At 38.9% G+C, this 15,095-nt stretch overlaps 1 pseudogene; it reads left to right on the forward strand.

Annotated features, from left to right (window-relative positions):
- LOC119899686 overlaps window positions 1-5,729 on the forward strand; it is a 6,358-nt pseudogene extending 629 nt beyond the window's left edge.
- The last annotated feature ends 9,366 nt before the right edge of the window (window positions 5,730-15,095 follow it).

A 15,095-nucleotide genomic window follows, 5' to 3' on the forward strand; every position in this document is an offset into this window, starting at 1 on the left:
TCGAAAAAATGCAGAGGGGGTCGAACCGCGTGGCACGAGTGTGACCAGCTGCGAGCAGGTATATATGAAGGTGTGTGTAGTTACCCGAGACCAGAGTGTCCTCACAGGTCCAAGCTTCTCAACATAAACTACCTTGCTGTGCTGTCCTGCCCAGCCTGCTGCTGGCGCCCAGGAACCAAAACCCTGCGGTGAGTATGGGCACCTGGTGACCACAGAATACTTGGGATTTTTTTGTTAGTGTTTTGTCAAGCAAGCTAGACTTCAAGTGAATTTAGGCAAAGTGATAACGTTTTGACTGTTGCAGAGGTGAGAAAGATCAATCTGTACTGACAGAGAATCAAACAAGTGGCTACAAGAGCATCAAAACTGCAAAGCTGCAAACGGACTTGTCATGTCCACAGAACTGTAAGCTATGATGCTTTTAATCAGAGGATGCGGGTTAGAAACTACGGGGTTGTCGGCAATCAGACCTTTGCTCTGGACCAGATGATGCTTTTCACACAGGTATATAACCCTTAAGCTACTTTTCAACTATAATACCTCAACGTACTGTGTGGGCTTTGACACAGTGACATTTTTCCACCTTCGCTGTGACACTGTAATGTAAATGACAGCTTACTGTTATCATGACCTCACCAGTGCTGTAGCCAATGAATTAGTGAACCAGGACTTTCTCTACATTTCCTTATTGCCTTTGTTCCAGCAGTCTAATGTCTCCTTTTGCAACACACTCAGTGTCTCATGACCTCGAATGATGGTCTTTAGCATATAGAAGTTACTCCTTACAATAAATGTAGTGAAGTATTGTCTCCCAACATTTCATAAATATAGGTAGAGTACAGAAACTAAAAGCATTAAGCAACATCTAGCTCTGCACAGAATGATGCCAGTCTGGTGCTACACATTTAGTACTTTTGTGCAAAGTAGGAAAATGATAGGTATGTGAGGTTGCCAGGAGCTTTGCCCATTCTTCTCTAACATGGGGATAATAGATAATAGATAATATTTTTTATTATAAATGAATATTTATACGACTCAACGACTCCTCTCTACACCTTTCAATATGAGCCCATGCTAGCTGACTAACATGCTAACAAAGGGCTGGACTGGGACAAAAGATTGGCCCTGGCGTTTTTGGCCCAGGTGGCCCACCAAAATTGGTGGGCCACCTGGGCCAAACACCCTCACCAATACACCATCCCCCATTTAAGGGCTCAGATTAGGTGTATGATGAAATACTTAGCCCATGAGACGAAACATTGCACAAGACTGGGGCAATGGCAACAAGACAAGATATTACTTTAATATGCAGTAATCAGTAGCTTATTATTGTTTGTAGTTTAAGTTACTGTTTTGGACAACACAGAGTTTTCTTCTATATTTACATTGCATTGCAGGCTTATTGCGCAAATAAACCTTTCTCAAAGCATTTTTATTTGTTAATTAACATTTCTTGGTGCAAGCTATTTTTCAAAACATTTTTAACAAATGCTTTCAAAAAGTGGTGGCTACATGTCCCCAGCATCCCCAGTGTAAATTACCCCACCTCCTTGCTTCCTCCCTACAGGTTGAGCTACTCCATGCTTACCGCTTCACCTCCACTCTCCTCCTGCTCTCTCTCGCCCTCAACCCGTCACTTTGTCACTCTGCTCCACTGTCTCATGCCTCCTGTCCACGGCTCTCATTTACTCCTTCAAGTGCCTGTGCCTGCTCTATGTGTGTACCGCACATAGCCGTCTGAATGTTGAAACAGAGAGCAGAGGGGGTGGGGGCCAGTAAGAGATATGATTGGGCCGGCCCAGTGTCAGTCTAGAAAATTACCTAATCGGCCATTGTCCATGCTTTATGGGGCGATCGTTGGCCCATTTTTTAAAAACAGTTATATAAATACATAATTTCCGTTACATCGTCCTAAAGCTGCGTCGGCCCACCGGGCATTTGCCCAGTATGCCAGATTACCATTCAGCCCTGTGCCTACATGACATGGTGAAAATGTTTACTGATAAAAGCATATGGTATAACACAATGCAACCAACTTTGAGAATTTTGACTAATATACAATATAAATGTATCCAGCTTACCCGAAAAATATGAAATATTACTACTCTTACAATGACGGTCACAAACAAAATAAAACTAACACTTCCTGAATAAAAAATAATCAGATATGAGAGTAAGCACAGGTAAGACACAGCAGACTACAAATACAGGACACAGCCAAAGATATGAGCTGTGAAAGGACAAAATTTATTGTCTTTCTTTGTCCTTTCAGAAAGTCTACTATAGATCGACTGGAGCAAATTATCTTGCAAGAAGAAAGCACTGGATACCACCTTTATTCCCATGCAAGTTCCCTCTGATGCTAAACTCATAGGCCAAGCATTCATGGGCTCCTCTTCGTCCTGGGGAATGGGTGTGCTAGTCAACACCTGGACTGGAGATTTGCCAGAGAGCGGTAAGAGGACACATCGTATTCTGAACGAAGAAATCTGTTATCATTTTGACAAGACCAGAAGGGATGATTGCTCTTTTTATACAGTGTACCTTAACACTTGTTAGCCTGACACTGGTGTTTATTTCTTGATACTGGTGTTTATTTCTTCAGGTAAGTATATGACCATCTTCACTGAGACTGGCTGCATCCCTGTAAACTTCACTGGCTACACTCCAGCATGGATGGACCACTGTCAGGTGAGACCACAGCTGACTCAGGAGCATGGAAACAATAAATAATCCACATCCCCATTCATATTAATACATATATTTTGATACTAACCCTTAACAATTATCCTTTAGTAGTTTCAAGTCTGGAAAAATCATTGCATTAAGTGCTGGGGTTTCAAACAAAGTTTGAGCTTTCTTATGATCCACTGGCAGTCATGGGTTTTTAGTGGTTAACATAACCCAACAGCACCATAGCCATACTATACAACAACAACAGTTCCCTAATCAGTTATCAAAAATCTACAGGTTTTTTTAATACGGGGATTCAGTCTGGGTATGACTGATAATTTCCCACAATTTGGAATCAAATCTGATGTTCAATTGTTCCATCTTCTAGGAACATATAAAAAGACAGCATTATATGGGGGATAAGTGGTGTCTATATCTTTCTCTGCTGAGAGATGGTTTCTCTATTCTGGTGTAAATATCCTCCTTCACTCCTCTTTTAAACCAATGTCTTCCCTATCCAAATACAGTAATAGAATCACAATGTTGTTGCATTTTTCCTCCTTGTCTTTACCTCTCCTGTGAAAGATGGCTTTTTGTGGCGTACACATTGAAGAGGGACAGGAACCTCCACATTGGCGTATACAGGAAACCCACACACACAGACCAGTACTTACTTAATACTATCACCACCCCTAAAGTTCAAGCAAGGAGTTGTCAAAACTGCACCACCAAGTTGATAATGTACCAACAAGTGCCCAGGCCCTAAAAGAAGGAGCACAAAAAAACTGAAAGATGAACTTCATTGTGGACACTTGTGAAAACAGCCACAAGATACAAGAAAACTCTAATACTGTGGTTGGTGAAGAAAAGAGGAATAAAATTCTACATCGTCATTCCATACATGTCAGGAGTGTCAGAGAAACTCAAGAGGATTTTCAACAAACACTACATCCCTGTGTCCAGCAACACACTAAGATAGAAACTGGTACACCTGAAAGATCCCACCCCAAACACAAGAAAAGCAACATAGTTTATGCTGTCCAATGCAGTGAGGAATACACAGACTTGTACATCGGGGAAACCAAACAAACATTAATCAAACGTATGGCTCAACACAGGAAGGGTAACTCCTCAGTTTAAGACTCAGCAGTTTACCTAAACCTGGAGAATAAGGGACACTCTTTTGAAGACAGCAACATACAAATTTTGGATAGAGAGGACAGATAGTTTGAAAGAGGAGTGAAGGAAGCTATCTACTTCAAAGTAGAGAAACCATCTCTCAAGAAAGATGTCTACCAAAGTTATTCCCTACATACACTCACCTAAAGGATTATTAGGAACACCTGTTCAATTTCTCATTAATGCAATTATCTAATCAACCAATCACATGGCAGTTGCTTCAGTGCATTTAGGGTGTGGTCCTGGTCAAGACAATCTCCTGAACTCCAAACTGAATGTCAGAATGGGAAAGGGATTTTCACGCACAACCATCTCTAGGGTTTACAAAGAATGGTGTGAAAAGGGAAAAACATCCAATATGCGGCAGTCCTGTGGGCGAAAATGCCTTGTTGATGCTAGAGGTCAGAGGAGAATGGGCCGACTGATTCAAGCTGATAGAAGAGCAACTTTGACTGAAATAACCACTCGTTACAACCGAGGTATGCAGCAAAGCATTTGTGAAGCCACAACACGCACAACCTTGAGGCGGATGGGCTACAACAGCAGAAGACCCCAACCGGGTACCACTCATCTCCACTACAAATAGGAAAAAGAGGCTACAATTTGCAAGAGCTCACCAAAATTGGACAGTTGAAGACTGGAAAAATGTTGTCTGGTCTGATGAGTCTCGATTTCTGTTGACATTCAGATGGTAGAGTCAAAATTTGGCGTAAACAGAATGAGAACATGGATCCATCATGCCTTGTTACCACTGTGCAGGCTGGTGGTGGTGGTTATGGTGTGGGGGATGTTTTCTTGGCACACTTGAGGCCCCTTAGTGCCAATTGGGCATCGTTTAAATGCCACGGCCTACCTGAGCATTGTTTCTGACCATGTCCATCCCTTTATGGCCACCATGTACCCATCCTCTGATGGCTACTTCCAGCAGGATAATGCACATGTCACAAAGCTCCAATCATTTCAAATTGGTTTCTTGAACATGACAATGAGTTCACTGTACTAAAATGGCCCCCACAGTCACCAGATCTCAACCCAATAGAGCATCTTTGGGATGCGGTGGAACGGGAGCTTCGTACCCTGGATGTGCATCCCACAAATCTCCATCAACTGCAAGATGCTATCCTATCAATATGGGCCAACATTTCTAAAGAATGCTTTCAGCACCTTGTTGAATCAATGCCACATAGAGTTAAGGCACTTCTGAAGGCGAAAGGGGGTCAAACACAGTATTAGTATGGTGTTCCTAATAATCCTTTAGGTGAGTGTATAATGCTGCCCTTCATCTCTTTCCCAGGAGATTGTTGGAGTGAAAATTCCAGACTGTTTTTTACAATTGGCCTCAGTTGACTCCATAGACCATAACTACCGTGGTTACAATAGCCAGCAGCACCAACCACCAATTGGTATCAATGACTTTGATTATTACCCCACAGAGGTAAAATACCTGGGACTCCCCACCAGTATTAGAACTGAAGAAGCCCCTTGAATGAGAGGTGAAACATCTTCAACCAAGTCCAGTTGCCCTCGATTAATGCTTTTTGGGTAAGAAAAGTGTATTTTCATGTACAGTGTGATGAAAATTATATGTTAGACTCACTGATTTGATAAATTCCAGGACAACACACAAAAGCATATACCTTCGTCAACCCTGTTACCACTGAAACGGTAACAGGGTTGACAGTAACAGGATTGATGAAAAGCTTTATTGCCAGCCACTACTAGCCTTGTGGTAAATGTCATGACACCACGTGGTGATCATTCATGAGAGAGTTAAATGGTATGTTATATGTGCTGTTACGACCCGTGAGGTCTGTGGGCTGTTTTTGTGTTGCTGTGGGTGTGTACGTCTCTCTTGCAGGTGTATACCTGTACCCTGAGTGTGACGCTGGGCTGAATTCGCAGCTGTGGCTGATCAGCGGCAATACATTTATAATGTCAAACAAATAACTTTTTAACATGCTTTTGTGGTAACAGGGTTGACACACCTCCGTGAGACATTACATAACTCAAAACAAATCCATTAAAGGAGGTGACAATTACTTGCCTTTTACCATAAACTTCATAAAAAGGCAAGTGATGTCACTTCCTGGAAATTATGCAACTTTATGAACAGTCCATCAGCTTTAAAGGGGTGTTTTGACTAAAAGTAACAGGGTTGACAACATGGGGACCTGACTAAATTGTTGTTTTTTGCAATATTTATTGAGCTGCAGGGACTCCACTCTTCCAACTTTAAGAGCTTAGTGCTCCGGCATATATGCAGCTAGAGACTCAATCTCAAGTTGCAGAAAAGATGTTGATCTTTCAAAGTTGTATTTGTTTTTTGCTAAAAAAATGTTTAGTTTAGGAGCTATGCCCTTCCAAAGTGAAGGGTTTTACAGCTTTTAGCAGACTTTACCAGTGTGTCATGTGATCAGTTAGAGTGGAGACAGGAGGATTTTGCAGACCAGAAGTTTTTTTTATAAACTGCTGTTAGTTGCGTATATTTATCTCTATAAGCACAAAAAAGGCACCAAAATGTAGCCACATGCCTTTTCTCCCTCAAACTGTCAAAATCCTGCTCAGTGGACATTTAGTTTTTTATTCCTGATCCTTAATTGATTGGAAAGTCTCAGTCTCTCCCATTCACTTCCTGTTGTAGCTGCAGGCTGAGGTCTCCCCCTGTCACCAATTCTTTAACTTGCTGTATCTTCCTTCCTGTTTGGAGTTTGGACACAAGAGTTATTTTTGCTCAGCTACTCAAGCACTAACTAAAAAGTCCTAAATGTTAGCTGTAAAGCTTTTTTCACTAAGCAAATACACATTTTGTATCAACAACACATCAAATTGTATCATTACAACCAGGCTGGCTGGTGGTGCAGTTAGTTAGTGATCAGTCTCTGGAGCCACACCTTCTATTTCAATTGTGGGTTGGAATCCTGCAGCTGGCACCAGTGTTAATCAGTTTCTACTTTAAACACCTGTAGCCTATGGTGTTTGAACTTAATAACAAACTAAATATGGTGACCACAAATTCCTCAGGTCGTAATGTTAGTATATTATAGCTTTAAACTTTACGCAGCTGTTTGTTGTTGGAACATTAATGATGGTAATTTATTCTGACGTTTTTTGGCATCTATCTTCTGCTGTACCGTTTGTCCTACAAACCTGGTTTCAACTTCAAATTGTACATCTTCTTCAGGAGATGGGTGCTATGACCTGTGTTGCTGATATCTGTAATGGTTGTTTTATATTAATATTTTTATGCATTTAAAAATGAATGGGTTCCTATGGGACTCCTCTTCCAACCTAGCGGGGGCGGAGCTAGACTCACACGATGCATGGCAGTGAAGAAAGTTTTGCTAGAATTTGCTAATAAGTCTCCTATTTGTTTGAAATACAAAACAAATACTTTGTGATTTATGTATTTGTTAAATGTGTCTGCTTAGAAAATAGTGTTTTTTGTGTGTAATTGTCATTCTTGTGGTGGTTTACTATTGAAACCAGGAGTGAAGTGCCTGTTTCATTTGATCAGAACAGCTGCATTGATAGCTATATAAAGAGACAGTTCTCAGAGTACTATGACTTGTGCCTGACATTGATTTGATTCATAATATTAATATATTATAGCATGTGAATTTACAAAGCTGTTGGTTATTTGAACTTGATTCTTCCAAAAGGTGGAATACTTGAATGTCTTCCAGTGGTTATTTTCAGAGCTCTACATTGTTAATCCTGTAAGTGTAATCATTTTTTTCCATGAAATTAAGTCTCTCACAGAATAACTCTTTAGCTAGTTAGTTTCTTCTTCATCAGCGTTCTTATCAAATGAAAGAGGCACTTCACTCCTGGTTTCAATAGTAAACCACCACAAGAATGACAATTACCAACAAAAAACACTATTTTCTAAGCAGACATGTTTAACAAAAACATAATAAAATAACATTTGTATTTCAAACAAATAGGAGATTTTAACAAAACTTTCTTCACCGCCATGCATCATGGGAATTTTGAGGGATGGACTTAGGCTGCTCTATATCACCCCGTCCCTCAGAATTCCCATGATATAGATAGATAGATCCCATGATAAATTCCCGGTGAAGAAAGTTTTGTTAAAATGTGCTAATAAGTCTCCTATTTTTTTGTTGGTAATTGTCATTCTTGTGGTGGTTTACTATTGAAACCAGGAGTGAAGTGCCTGTTTCATTTGATCAGAATAGCTGCATTGATAGATATATAAAAAAAAAAACAGTCCTCAAGTACTATGACTTGTGCCTGATGTTGATTTGAGTCACAAAATTAATGTATTAAAGTTTGTGAATTTATGGTGCTGTTGGTTGTTTGAACTTGATGTCAACAAAATGTGGAGTCCTTACTGACTTTCAGTGGTTACTTTCAAAATTCTATGTTGTTACTCTTTCTAAATGCAATCATTGTTTACATGATATTTAGTCTTTCAAAGCACAATTCTTTGGCTGTTCATTTAGCCATCACAGAAAATATGTTTATAAGAAAAACATGCCTTCTATTGGTGCTTAGGAGCCATTTTTTTTGTCAGAATAAGACATGATTGACAAAGAAAGTTGAAAGCCTTCCCTTCACAGTGTATCTGAGTAGTCCGGTGGTTGAGGTCTTGCTCTTGCTCCGGATCCAGAGATCGATGGATAAAACCCTGCTCACACCATGTTAACGAAAAGGGGGCCAAACTTAACACATGTTTGCTGAACAAGTGTGCAGCACATCATTGAGTCTTTTAGCTGATGGAGCCGCACAATGCACCGACAGCGGTAGCAATCGCAAAAAATAGCTCTCACACGCATTTTCTTAACAAAATCCCCATTCAAGTTTACACATATTAAGAATAAAACCCCTTCATGAGTAATGAAACAACACTTGAGGCTTTATATAGGTTTAAGTTTTTGTATGATAGTTTGACGTTTTTGGCCTCTATAGCAAGTAGAAGTAGAAAAATCATACTGGGGGACAGGCCATTTTCAACATTTCTGCAAGATGCTTTGCACAAAAAAGTAATTAAAATCCTTTAAAAACAAAAGAGATTTATTCTGATATTATGGAAACTAAATTATACATATATTTTATTTGTTTTATGGTTTATTAAGATTTACAAAGCCTTTTTTTTCTCTGAGGGACACAAAATGGCACGTTTTCATATAATGACCCTAACAGTGAAATGTTCTGTTTAATCCATATCAAACTGGTTTTCTTTCTCATCATTTTCACAAAGTATCTCACTGTTTTAACATGAGTGTTATTATTTTGCGAATCTTATTTATTTTTCTTCTTTTCCTGAACTAAATGGGCTTCCATTATTTCCCTTTGTATGTCCAGTGCAGATTTAGTAATACCAAAATATTATTTGGAACATACAGAGTGAATTTTCTTCATTGCACCATCCAAGCATGCTCCCAGAATAAAGGGGAAACTTGTTCTAATTCACTATACTTGAGTTAACTAATAATAGGTTATGAACTTGGTGCTTGAATGCAAAACATAAGCAGGTGATGCATTGCATAATGATTGTAAGTCATACCAACTTTTCTCTGACACACTTTCTACAAAGGACGGTTGTTATTTGTCATATTTTTTCTAGCATACAGTGGTTCCATTTTACAGGAAGGTTATTTGCTGAACTATTTCTTGGCTGGAACCAGTAACTCCCTGCAGTCTCCACTGGTTGCCTGGGAACAACTCAGAGCCACGGAGTAGTCAAGCTAATAACCACTCGTAAAATGCTACTTGCAATTTTTACACTTTGGTTTTTGTACCAATTAAAACAAACAAGATATAGTGTACTGTACTGTACAGAGCCAGGCCAGCTGTTTCACTGTTTGCAGTTTTTTGTGCAAAGCTAAGCTAACCTGCTGCTGCTGGAGATTTTTATTTAATGTATAGATGTGAGTGTGGTATCAGTCTTCTAATTGAAAACAGAAAAAGTAGCTTACAAGAGCATCTGAATTAAAATAAAAGTATCGTACATGGATAGTGTTTTCATTCAATAATACCTAAAATATAAAGAACAAAGCGCCTAGCATGCCATGATATAAAGTTGAGCTTGGCCATGAAACTATGTAGTATTGAAGATATTTTATTTAGCATTTATCCATGATGTTTAAATATTCCATATTCCTATCATGATAACTACTAAATACTAGGGAAATGTTTAGGGTGTTTAAGACGATAATGTTTCAGATGTTTATTGGTCAACCAATTTAATATGGAGTTTGAGGAGTCCGCTCCCGGGACTAGCTCGGATACACATGTATTTGTTGTATTTGTTTATTTGCTTGAAATTATCGCTAAACTTGAGTTAATTTGAACTTTTCTCCAATCTGTGTCTGATTGAAAATAATAACATTTACATAAAAAGGACAACAGTTCATCTAGCCTTCAAGTTACATTTACATCCAAGAGTGTGAGAGTGAGGACCCTCCCACAGTAGCTAACACAATACATTTGTTAATTAATTAACTTTCACTGTACTTTCCTTGTTTGTCCTCCCAAGAAGTCAATACAGTCAATGCTGTCTTTCTTTTCAAAACGTGACCACAATAGTTCCCCAACCTTCCCTAACCATGAAGGGGCCATGTGTTGTTTTTAGCGCGGGTGCGTGCTACAACTGAGTGAGCCAAAACAAAAACCGACAGACATACGGCATCACGCAAAATGCTGAAAACTCAGGTAAACTCCCACTGCAAAATTACAGTTATATTTTTATCTTGACGTTGAACTAATCAACATTGACTGCATTTAGCCGACATGATACATCAGCGTTAGCTCGTATTTTATGCTTTGGTGGAGTTTGTGCTAGAGTCTGTGTTGCGCTGGGAGCCAGTCATTTTTTGAGATTTTTTCAGATCAGTAAATGCTTCTATGTGTTGTTCTAGAGGACATGGACAAACAACATATTTTGTCTGTTGGTCTGGATTACATTTTCCACCTCCACTGTCCATCCATCCATCCATCGTCAACCGCTTATCGTACGTGCAGGTTTGCGGGGGGCTGGAGCCTGGCTGTAGCACCATCCGGGAGCACCCGGAGAGGACCCACGCGGACACAGGGAGAACATGCAATAACCTATCTGGATCCCACGAGTTTGAGTATTTTTCCAATTTAAAACAACGAAGAAATTTCAGATTTAATGTGTAACAGACCCCGGACGTGAGGTCTGTTTGCAGATTATGATTTTTAACCTGTAGATAACAGGAAAATTATGAGACAGGCAACAGGTAGTGTGCTTCTCTTCCTCACTTCTGTCGTACTTTAATACACACGTATATTTTAACTACATTCTTCACACCACATTTCTCCTTTTTTTTTTTCAATTTCAAGGTCACATCATGACAAACTAATATAACAAAATTCCAGTTTCTGTTGGAATGGTAATATTCCACATATTCCACACCTCACTAGTCTTCATATAGAAATAAAATAAAATACATTGTTCTCCAAATGTCTTTGGTCTGCTGCTCACAGCTATAATAAGTGAATTAGTAGTTGCATAAAGGCTTCCAGCTAACCTGGCTGCTAGGAAATAATACATGTTTAGCATAAAGCAAACAAAATACAATGGCCTAAACCCACAGGTGAACGACATGAGTAGCAGTAAATATGCATTATAAACACCAAACATTATCTCCGAACACATTCTTCACAAAGCTGCTTTTTGCAAGAGCCTAATCAACTGGATACAATTATGGAGCGTATATTAGCAGTCGAGAAAATCAAGTTCAATACACACGTTATACACAAGGTGAGCCAAGCTAGCTTAACATGCAAAGTAGCGTTAGCATCCTCGACTACGTTACATTCACGACACTTAAAAACAACAAAGTAGAGGCTCAGATAAACAGAGCACAACAAGGCAATAAAATATATATTACACTTCAATATTTTTTAAACCCCATGGATTTTACTTCATGGATCTTACTAACCTGTAGAGAACAGGAAAATTATGAGACAGGCAACAGGTAGCGCGCTTCTCTTCCTCGCTTCTGTCGTACTGAAGACGAGGGTCGGCTGAAAAAAATCGGTATTTCGCTCCTAACATAAATGTACATCAAATTAACTAAATGTGGCTCTGCTACAACAATAAACACCTGGAAATTACAGATTACAAATAAAATCACATAATGTGACCACACATTCCTGTGTGTCACAAATGCACAGACATAAGCGTGGTATCAATTTCATCTAACTCTCCAAGAATGCAAATAAGCTTATTTCCCAAAATCAGAGCTCAAAAATAAGGATTGCCTGGGGCAAGGAAATTGACACATCAGGCTAGTAAACGTAGGAACTCACTTGTGCGATCAGGCAAAATTATATTTAACATATTGAATTCTGATCTGTTTTTAATAATAGATTTTTTAAATAAGCAATTATTTAGTTACGAAAAATAACTAAAAGAACCGAACCTATAAGGAGTATCGATAAGAGTAGATGTATTGGTAAAATCCTAGTGATACCCATCCACACAATCCTACGTGTGTTGACTCGGCAGGGATAACATTAAAGGAGAAAAGTTGATCTATAGAAAAATAAATATTTGAAAGCAATACAGAATGCCTGATAGTCTTACTGCATTATATTCAATTATATTTTGAATATTAACCAGGTGCCTGAAATTTGTGTTTTCCTTTACATAAACAAAGATATTTCCACTATGAATGAATGCTGAAACAATCATCAGAATGCGAGAAAGTCAGGACACCCCAACTGCCCGCTAAATATGCCCCAAATGTTTAAATGAACGTTGCTGCCTTTGGCCTTTGTATCTGGCACAGAAGACCAATCTAGTGGAGTAAACATCTGACCAGAATAATCACTCACATTATTCCCTCAGAGTATCTAGTTCCTCCCAAACAGTCTTTCATATAAAAAAAAAAAAAATAGGTATTTTGGTGAGAAATAAATGTGTCATAGCCTGATGTGCGTATATGTTTTCAAAGATTGGACCTCTTATTTTGAAATTAAAGTGTTCAACATTTTCTCCCTGGCTGCCGTGTCTGTCTATTTAAACCCCCCTGTAGAAAACTGCAGTACTGACTTTCCTACAGCAGATGGAGGCAGCTTTGCTGTTATTGCAGCTGTTCTTCCTTTGATTTATGCATTTGGTTGATTTATTACTAAATCTGAAGGTCTGAATGCTTACAGCACTTTATAACACACTGTAATGTAATTGCTTATAAATACATTAATAAACACTTGTAATGATATATATTTAAAGCTACATTAACTTAAATTTATTAGGTCTATACTGTCTATAGTGTTACCCACAAGACAATATGTGACTCAAGGTAAATTAATTAAACTGATAGCAGCATGAAAACAGGCTGCACAGCCTGTGTATTATATCAAGTTAAACATCAGTTTGCCTACACAGCGAGAGATTCACATGTAAAGGGAAGCTGTCTATTGGAAAGTTATCCTTTGTTGTTCCATCTTTGAAATTATTTGCAAAGTAATAACAGACAAAGTGAAAATCAATAGTAAGAGCATTTCTTTTTATCATTAGAGATTCTTCACACTTGTTTCTCCTACGGGGACTCATCTTCTATTTAAGAACGGCAAGGTGTTCAGAGGTGACTACCTAACCCCACTGCCAAAAATTACGTCCTGTGTGATTAACGAGATGAGAGCCTGTTCTGGAAGCATTAGGAGCAATAATAGCCTCGCTAGTCTGTCCAATTATCAGTCTAATGATTATTTAAGCATAGTGGGACTTTGGAGTAGGCCTGCAGGAGGAGCCGTGGTTTGGTGTAAAGTCCCTGTTGTGATAAAGAAATTACATTGTTAGAGTCAGTTCTAGCTTCAAATTTTGCCAGATTTATCGGAACCTGAATGGTAAAGTGTGAGACTCTGTATGCAGATTTTTTAATTTTGTGCCAATCAATGACAAAGTAAGTGGAAAGTCGAGGCGATTTCAAACGCTGTCACCTTAAAAGTCTCAAAGCAGACCTAAAATAAAGCTCATTGAACAGCTGCACACAAGAACAAAGATATTTACATGTGCATCAGATTTGTATGTGCAAACATTTACAGTATGTACTGTAAAAGGGAGAGAGGGGTTTGGTGATGATGAGGCCAGCTGCAGATAGAAAGAAACTGTTCCAGTGGTGTGGTTGTGGTTCTGACGCAGCCTCCCGGCAGAGTCTCTGAAACAGTTTGTGTCCAGGGTGTGAGGCATCAACCATAATCTATCTAACCTCAGAGTCCTGGAGGTGTACAGATCCTGGAGGGATGGAACATTGCAGCCAAACACGTTTTCTGCAGAGCGAATAATCCGCTGCAGTCTGCCTTTGTCCTTGGCAGTAGCAGCAAACCAACGTAATTATAACCTGGCACCTAGTATCATTTAACATATCAAACAACATTTGTGGCCCCGCTGTTAAGGCTCTGTAAACAACAGAATCACTCAATAAGTTTCGTCCAATAGGTTTATACAATAAAGGACAAACATATAAGAAATTAATTAAGCATATTCTTCAGACATCAGGAATAAAATTATAAGGGAAACACTCGTTTTTAGATTCCAAAATTAGGGATTCCAAGGAAGGTTAAAATCATGAGGATACTAGAAGAAGTTTCGCCTCTCATCCAGGAGGTGTCTTCAATTCTGGCTGACTGGCAGGGAATCCCAGCTATTTAACCTCTGTGGGGTCGTTGTCAAGGTGATCGATAAACTGTCCTTTCACCCCTTCCCAGGAAATTGAACAAACGCTCACAAGCGGTATCGGTCATCCTGACAATGAACCCACAGAGGTTAACTGGGACTGGTCAGTCAGAACTGAAGAAACCTCTTTGATGAGAAGTGAAACACCTTCTCATATCTTCAACCAAGTACAGTTGCCCTTGATTAGAAACTGCCTTGGATAACTATGAAATTATTGTTAGAAATTAGATGTTGTTGCTTCTTTTTTATATTATTATATATTGGTTCTGCCTCTGCTGTCTGAACCTATGCTTCCAGAATTTTAAAACACTCATTGTGCTTTTTTTTATTTTATTTTTTTTATATTTCTGACACACACATACATTATTTGATTTATTGCATTGAGTTTTTCAAAGTCGGTTAGAAGGAAGTTTAGTTTTATTCCAGAAACCACTACAACAGTCACACTACAAGAAATGGTCAGTTTACACTGTGTATACAGATGATATCACCCATTTGTCATTTTTGCAGTCGCTGTATAAATGACTGTATGTAGCTTAGTTTTAAATACAGTTTACAAAGCACACAGTAG

The sequence above is a fragment of the Micropterus salmoides genome, unplaced genomic scaffold (genome assembly GCF_014851395.1).
Source record: "Micropterus salmoides isolate LMB-PRFRI ecotype aquatic unplaced genomic scaffold, ASM1485139v1 Ms_hic_scaffold_12, whole genome shotgun sequence".
In the NCBI taxonomy this organism is placed as follows: Eukaryota; Metazoa; Chordata; class Actinopteri; order Centrarchiformes; family Centrarchidae; genus Micropterus; species Micropterus salmoides.